Genomic DNA, 8,436 nt, shown 5'->3' with positions numbered 1-8,436 from the left:
AAAAAAAAAACAAAAAAAAAAAAAAACAGGTGTTATTTGTAGCAACATTAAAACAACCTATTAGGAAGGTTTGTGATGACCTACTTAGTGTTGCTTAGCGGTGTAGGACAGGTTTCACTCTAAATCAACAAAATTATCAAAAAAAGCTAATGCCGTTAGATGTTCTTATATTTCAAGAGTATGCTGCTAGTTTGTTGGTAAAAATTGGACAATGAATACGAAACACAATTTTGAAATAAAGAAATAAGGCACATTTTTAACTAAGTTAAAATTTTGCGGAAGTAATATACCACTTTCTGATCATTTACACCAAAAGTGTTTCAGTATATTTTGCGGATTATGTTGAATGATGACGGTAAAAAATGGGACCCACTTAATTTGTCATCTATAATTTTAGAAAATGTATGATTGTGAGAATAAGTCATATAGATGCTCGCCGTTATGATTTAGAATCAACTATCTGGCAAATATTTCCAAAAATCTTTGTTAAAAGGTTCGTTAATAATACCATCTTATGGATTATCCAGTTAATTTCTTTATCTTTGTTTCTGTAATTTATTCCAAAGGCAATGTACATTAACAAATGTAGAGTATTGGTAATATGGACAGAACATTTAATTTCTTGCAACTCGGCTACACAATTTTCTGATATTTATGCAGGTTAGTTTATGATTGCCTGTGATAGCCAAGTAGACATGGTAATGCCTGCACAAACATGATCTATAGTTAAGTTATTTTTTTCAAAAGATAAAGTCTAATATATGTACACTAATATACCAACCAACGGACCTCTCACAGATCACACTAAACGTTTATATTCAAAATTGGGAAGCTCAAACAAATACATTTTTCAAAAGCAACTACAGCTCTAAATATGAGAAAATAATTTTCTTTCTGTTACAGAATTCCGCAGTTTGAAAACAACAACGAAAAGTTTGTATTGAAAGCTGTTGAACAGAAACCCTCATATTTCGAAAGTGCAACCATGTACCTAAACGAAAAATATGTGTTAAGGCGATGAAACAAGTGTAACGTTGCAGTTTAAATCAATATAAATAAATATATAAACGCAGGGCACCGTTTCACTACGTCATTCACTCATATTATCCTAATATTTTACACTGAATAGTAATGAAAATCACTATACTCATTCTATTTACGTTACTATGGCAGCTAACTATCATTTGTGACTGTTTTCCGTAGTTCCTGCGAAATATATTTCAAAAATTCTGACAAGCAATAGGTGAATTTGGATATCATTTTATTTCTGACCCCCTTATGCTGTTTTATTTTTTTTGTATGTAACAGACTTGAAAAGGACTTGCCGCAGAGGTAAGTTTAAGTGATGATGTTAATAGCATTTTGTGTCTGTATTAACACGTGATTATTTCAATAACAAATACAACGCAAAGAATTTTTATTTTTTTGCCTGTTATTTATACGTGGTCAAACTGCCATGGCGTGCAACACTTTTGAATATAAAAATAATCTGTGGGGCAGTTGCCTGGTACTGACCGTAGGTCGGTGGTTTTTTCTCCGGGTTCTATGGCTTTCCTCCACCTACAAAACCTTGCACGTCCTTAAATGCCCCAGTTAACAGACCGTTAAAATACATAACAAAACTAAATTGCATTATTGTGACATTCGTGCCTGGTAAAATCACGTTCTCTACTCTGACCCGCTGTTAACACATAAGCTTAATATATGTTCTAGTAGTCTTTTACATAATCGCAAGAGAAATCGTGTTCCATATTTTGCTTGCTTTTGAGTATAAATGTTGGCAGTAAGATTAGTTTTGATGACTGGGGACACCTCTTTAGCTCAATCGTAAGATGCCTCTGGAATTTTCATTCCGTGTCGACGTTGTTTCCTTACGACATGGAATGTTAGTACTTTGCTTTCTTACATAATCCAGGTGATATATCATTCATCAGTTTCTGAATGGATTCAAAAGTAACTTTGAATAAATATACATGGCGATGATGCCGTCTACATACCAAGACAGCAGCAATAGGTATTTCACTTCGGATAGAGGATCGCCAACAGAATGCTTAACTGTGCTGTGTATTATTTTCTGAAACTGAACTCGATGTTCATTGCGAATGTTTTATTCATACGAATTACATCAAGCCACTTGTCCCATTGACATTGCCTCGGTCTAATATCAAATTGCCTGTTGTCTTTTAATTGAGTTAGCTTGATCATTTCTTAATGTTATTGATGAAGACAATGTACATATTCCAAAGGTTTCAAAGTGTAAATATTTACTACTTATGTGATGAAAGTGTGAAGATGCGTTATACAAATCACCTTTTTTTGTTAATAGGCATCCATCCTATGTCATAAAACTATGGAACATGTAATAGTTTTATACTATATTCTTTTAATAATAGTATATATTTAACATGATACAAGATATATGTGTATATTTTTATATGATAAATAGGATCTTTAATATGAATTGTCCAACATATTATTGACGATGACATTATATCTGTATGCTTTTATCTGAGTGTTTTCTTTATAACGATATATACTTTTAGTGGATGGCAGTAGTACATACCCTATCATATTTCTGCAACTCTTGATTGAACGATCTATGAATTTTATAGTGTTAATATGTTTGATGCAAACAACCAGGTTGTTAATCTTGAAATATGCATCAGCGTCTTACAACATTTGAAAATTAAAACGCATCAAACCAGGATAGTAATTTAATGAACTATTTTCTTTTCACCATGCTAAAGAACTTGAAGCTCAATTCATTATTTTAAAACAACAATAGCGATTAATTTTCATGAATTTGATACAATCGAGACAATTGAAGAATAGCTAGATAAAAAACGAATTTTAATTTCTCTTCTTTCATAGATTAAAATATAAAAAAAACGCTTTAAGCATGAAAGCTAGATGCCTTATTTATTCAAGCAATACAGTATGGTTTTAAATTATCAGGAGGAAACGGCAGGTGACCCCTTACCATGAAAGGCAAGTGGGATTCCATTGTGCCACACGACTTTCAAATTTGGTTTATCTACTTAACATATATAACTGAAACTATATTCTATCTATGTAGGTCTCTACACCCTAATGTTACTCATCCAGAGAACATTTTATGTTACTTAAGTTTATTTTACCATTTTCGGCCCGTGTGTGGTTTGAGTTAGTTTAACATACATGTCTTTAATTGGTTTTCACATGTATTTATATATATCTTTGATTAGACTATACTTTATAAAGTGTTATACATTTTAAATCAAAATGAATTAATAACAATATGATATAATTCAATAGGCATTGTTGAATCTTAAGTATAATTCAACAAATGCTTTTTATTATTGTTGTTTACCTTATTTTGATTATGCTTTGAGAAATAAGTATTTGTTTGGCAACAAGCTTCCTCTTATTATGTTATGTATGTTAATGTATCAAGGAGCTCAAATGATGACATTTTTGGACGAACACGTTTTGCCGATTGAGAAAAAAGACTTGTAACCGCAGATTTATCCACCCCCGGGTATATTCTTAGTAATATTTATTACAACACACGCACGTTTTTTTGTTACATTCAGCTCTATATTTGCAAGACAAAATATCCAAAAACCTACATCTGTATGCAGGTGCATGTGTAAGAGAGAACAGTTATAATCGGTATGTATATTATCAGCAATGCAGTCAGTGTTCTAATTAGGTTTTTTATAATATTATTCCGATAAGCAACCATTTCATGTAAAGTTAGTCAAATTTGATAATGGCAATCCAAATTGAGTCAGACAACTTGACGTTAAGGAAATTTTTAACTGCCAGGAATGACACTTGTTTACAGATCCCGAAATTGGAAAATATTTGTAATGAACTTAAATGAGTGGGTTTTACCTTGATCCCTGAAATATCAAGGTGAACGATGCTGGCCCTTTGAGGCTTGTATCTTAATGAAATATAGAACGATACGAAAATGAGGGATAAGCCAGCACTATCAGTTTTACAGATTTAATGATAGAATTGTTGTATTTGTTTGTAAATAAGATTTACTGAAGTAAGCATTCGTCCATGTGCTATAAAAATGTAAAATGATCAAATCAATATGATCATTTAATCATAATTTTTGTTTTGTTTCTTAACTACAACAGTAACGAAAATTCGAATACATTGAAAAGATATGCAATTGCAGAATAACTCCTTACTTTTCATGTTAATGTTAACATTAAAGCTTTTTTTAAAGTTCTATATTTCAGTTTAATGTAGTTTTTCTTGATTGTGATAATTATAACCTGCGCAATATATGAAAATTATATTTATTTGCTAACGGCTGACAATTTTGATTTTAAATATTATGTTTGAAAAAAGGGGAAAGAATAATGAAATATCCATAGAAATGTTGTACTATATGAGTTTACAATTTTCTTGTATCATGCAAATTATTCTAGTAGTTAATGCATTGTACATGTATTCTTATTTTTTTAGAAATTTAAATTGAGTGCAAATGAACATTATAGGGAAAAACTGATCTGCTTGATAAATAACTTTTTTTTACATCAGATTTAAAATAACAACAATATTTTTTTGATCCTTTAAATAGGGAAGATATATTCATTTAACTGTCGGTACACAAAGTTTGAATTTAAACATTACGTTTTGTAAATATCTACATGTATATACATGTGTGTATATATAAATGAAATGACATGCGTTTTAATTTATTATTTTTTATTGTGTGTAATACTTACATTTGATTTGGTCGACCATTGCTTTATTATTTTACTGAAAATGAAGTCCACATCAAAACTATATCAAAATGTTAATGGAGGTAACAATTTAAATAATAAATATTGAATTCCCAAAACACTTGTCAAATGATCGAGGCAATGCTTTTTTCATTATTTTTCTCTGTGTAAAATTTATAATATAGGAAACTGGTTATTTTATATTTCTTCAGGTTTTGTGAAACATTTGACACAAATGTTTGAATTTCCAACAAAAGAAAAAAAAATCTGTGAATAGGTGAACAATCAATAATGCATTCAAATAAGCGTTAGCTGACGAAAGTAAAATCGGTTTCCTCAGACGTATCTCTTTTTGTCCTAAAATTTAGCCCCATTTATGAACCCGTTTCTATATCATGTTTTTGGTGTGTGTGTTTTGAATTGAGTAATATATATATATATATCTTTGTTTAGAGTATACTTTTCGATATTTATCGTTTATTCGTTTACACATATATATGACTTGTTTATACTTTATAAAGTTTTACACGTTTTATATAACAGAATCACTAACCGTTGCATATAATTAAATATGTATTGGTGAATCTTGAGCATAATTCAATTACTTGTATTGCTCTTGATTACCTTAATTAAATTAAGTTTAAGCAAATTGATATTTGATTGAAATATGTCATATACTATCAGCTGACAATTCTGATTTTGAATATATCATGTTTTCGGAAAAAGAAAACGAAACAAATAATCCGCAGTCCGTTCTAAGCAAAATTCAACCGATTGGAAATGTAAACATACAGAGTAGCTGATGGGTTTAAGATTTTCTTGTGTCCTAAAACAACCACTGTTATTGTATATACATGTATTTTACATGTGTTTATACATATCATCAAATATACATGTTTGTGTACATAGTCTGAAACTGAGTGCGATTGCACATTATCGGCATATTGATCTAGTTGATATAAAACTTAGTTAACAGGAATTAAAACATAGTAAGAAGAAAATAATTATGTAAATGGGCAAATTGATAAATTTGATAACTTGTTAGTACAAAGACATTGAAATAAAACACTAACTTTTGTAATAATGTATTTACTTATGCTATGCATAAACATATCTGAAAAGCATGTTGATTTTTTTTTATTAACTGACAATGTACTCCATATCAAAATGTAGTTATGGCAGAATACTAGTAGAGATTATTTGGTTTTTATTTTAAAACTTTAATTTTATATACGCTAGACTTGTTGTTCTAATGGGTACCTCTAATTAGTACCTCTAATTCACTAAAGCATGCAATAGATACGTAACGCAGTTTTATAATGTTTTTGTTTCATTGTTTTGTATTTGACAATCAGTTTAGGGAGACATTACATAATTTCTCGCTTCATATCTCTTTTAAGAGAAACAGAAACCTTATATTTATCATTAGTTATATATCAGTTTAAGATTTAACAGCAAGCAATTGATTAGGAGAGCATACTTTTAAGATGCGTTCCAAGTTATTTACGCTCATTTTTACTTACTTGTAAAAATATTTAGTGACTTCTTTTATCCCTTAATTATCTGAGTACTTTGCGTTGATACCTAACTTGTAAAGTATCTCGCAATAAAATACATACACCTAGTGGGTAAGTTTGGATGACAGATATATTTAGAAGTATCACACAACCCAATAAAGTAATGACTCGTGTACAGTATTGTCGAGCTACCGTTTTTAATTACCATATAATGGAAAACTATTTCAAGTAAGCGATATGTAAACAATGTATAACAAGATAAAAGCTAGATTCAATCATCAAATTACATTTATGAGGACGTAGAGTTCAATAAATTCATTTTATTAATGTTTAACCTATGTGGTCTAAATATTTCAAAACAAATGTTGTTTTATTGTTTGCTGCAGAGTGAAAGATGTCAAGTTGTTGATAACAAGGTAAATGTAATATACAGTAAAACCCCGTTATATTGCTACCCGTTATACCGCAAAACTCGCTTATCGCATGAATTTATTCAGAATGGATTTCATCCCACGCTAATGCACCCGTTTTACCGCCAAACTCGCCTAACGCCATTATATTTTTAGTACAAATAGTTAAAATAACATCATATTGATCTCGTTAACATGATGTTTTACTCAATTGATGGCAGCACATTTGAGTTCAATCATCTTGTTTCAGAAACTAAAAAGAGAAAATAATCGAAGAGAGTCTAGACATGTGATCAGATTAATGTTTTCAAGTAATATCAGTTTCAAGTTTTAATATTTCAATGTCTACTCAAGTTGGACTCAATGAAACTACCAAACTTTATCTGTTTCATTTGCTCAAGAATTTGACCAGATTAACACTGATGAGTGCGTATGAATACCTACACAAAACCTTCCGCGGAACGATTTCATTTTTTCTACAATTCTACAATTATTAAGATTATTATATTTATAATTTATTCTTGTATTTAATGAAAGACCAGATATGCTAAATACTTCTATTTTGACAGAATACTGGGTTTTTTTTAATCCTAAAATGGCAGACTATTTTAACTCAACCGACTAGACATGCACAATACGGAACTCCTCGGACTTTTCCCCATTTGGACTTGCATAAGCTTCGAGACATTAATATCTAGACCGGTTTTTTTTTATTTTGAAATAAAACACAATTGAAATATAAGGATTGAATCTTGAATTTGTCGATTTCATGGGGTCATGAAATCGACCAAATCAAAATTCAATCCTTAATTGACAAGCTAATAAATCAAAAATAATTGAGTATATCGTTTACCTCAATCTATATAAATTACAGGTGTGATGATGCCCTTAGAGTCGTGTGAGTATATAAATAAATCATAGGTTAACATAAAAAATGGATGAAATATTTTTCTGTAACAGTTCTTATTTGGTTTTTTAGAAAATATTTATTTGATCAAAGATATTTATTAAATCAATAGCGTGCGGATTTTTAGTATTAATAAATTCTGAATAAAAAACTCCTAACTTAAATATTTTAATTAATCTTTTTCTAATGTTGCTTGATCTAATGAAATATACTGACAACGTTTTGATTTTATTTTTTCACATATTGCTAGGAAATCCAGCTCCCTGGTCGATCATCTGAAACAGTGAGCTTCCCTTTTTAATATTTTTACCTTTTCTTTCTTAATAAAATATAGATTGTCATAGATACATATTTTTTAATTTTTGCTATAAGAAAGAATAAAATTCGTACGTATTATGGACAAAATAGATGATATCTTCTTCATCAACTGACATTCGCCATTTAAATTAAGGTCGAATCAGGGTTACGTCACACCCTAAAAATGAGATTTCGTGATTCTTTGGCGTTGGTTTGTTTTCTTTATAAATACATTTATATGCTCTAAAGGTGGAAGTCTGAGCTGGAAAATGTCCATGAATCTATCACGTAAGTAAATTCAACAACCTGAATTTGAGAAGGAATGCAATTGATCTGTACACTTACACTCAGATGCCTCACGTGATGTTTTGCTTTAAGGACACAGACTTTTTTTGAAATTCTTAGGGCACCGATTGTAAAAGGCTTTCACAGTATGAGTTTTAATCTGCAGTAAGTTATTTGTTTGTGAGAACAAGTTTCAGATTTTTTACACGGCGTAAAAAATGCGAAATGTGAATTAATTAGATCATTATATATAGTCGATAACAAAACATATCATTATAGTATTAATACGTTTGAAA

Source organism: Pecten maximus, chromosome 8 (assembly GCF_902652985.1).
Source record: "Pecten maximus chromosome 8, xPecMax1.1, whole genome shotgun sequence".
Classification (NCBI taxonomy): Eukaryota; Metazoa; Mollusca; class Bivalvia; order Pectinida; family Pectinidae; genus Pecten; species Pecten maximus.
Note: the sequence above shows the minus strand (reverse complement) of the source record.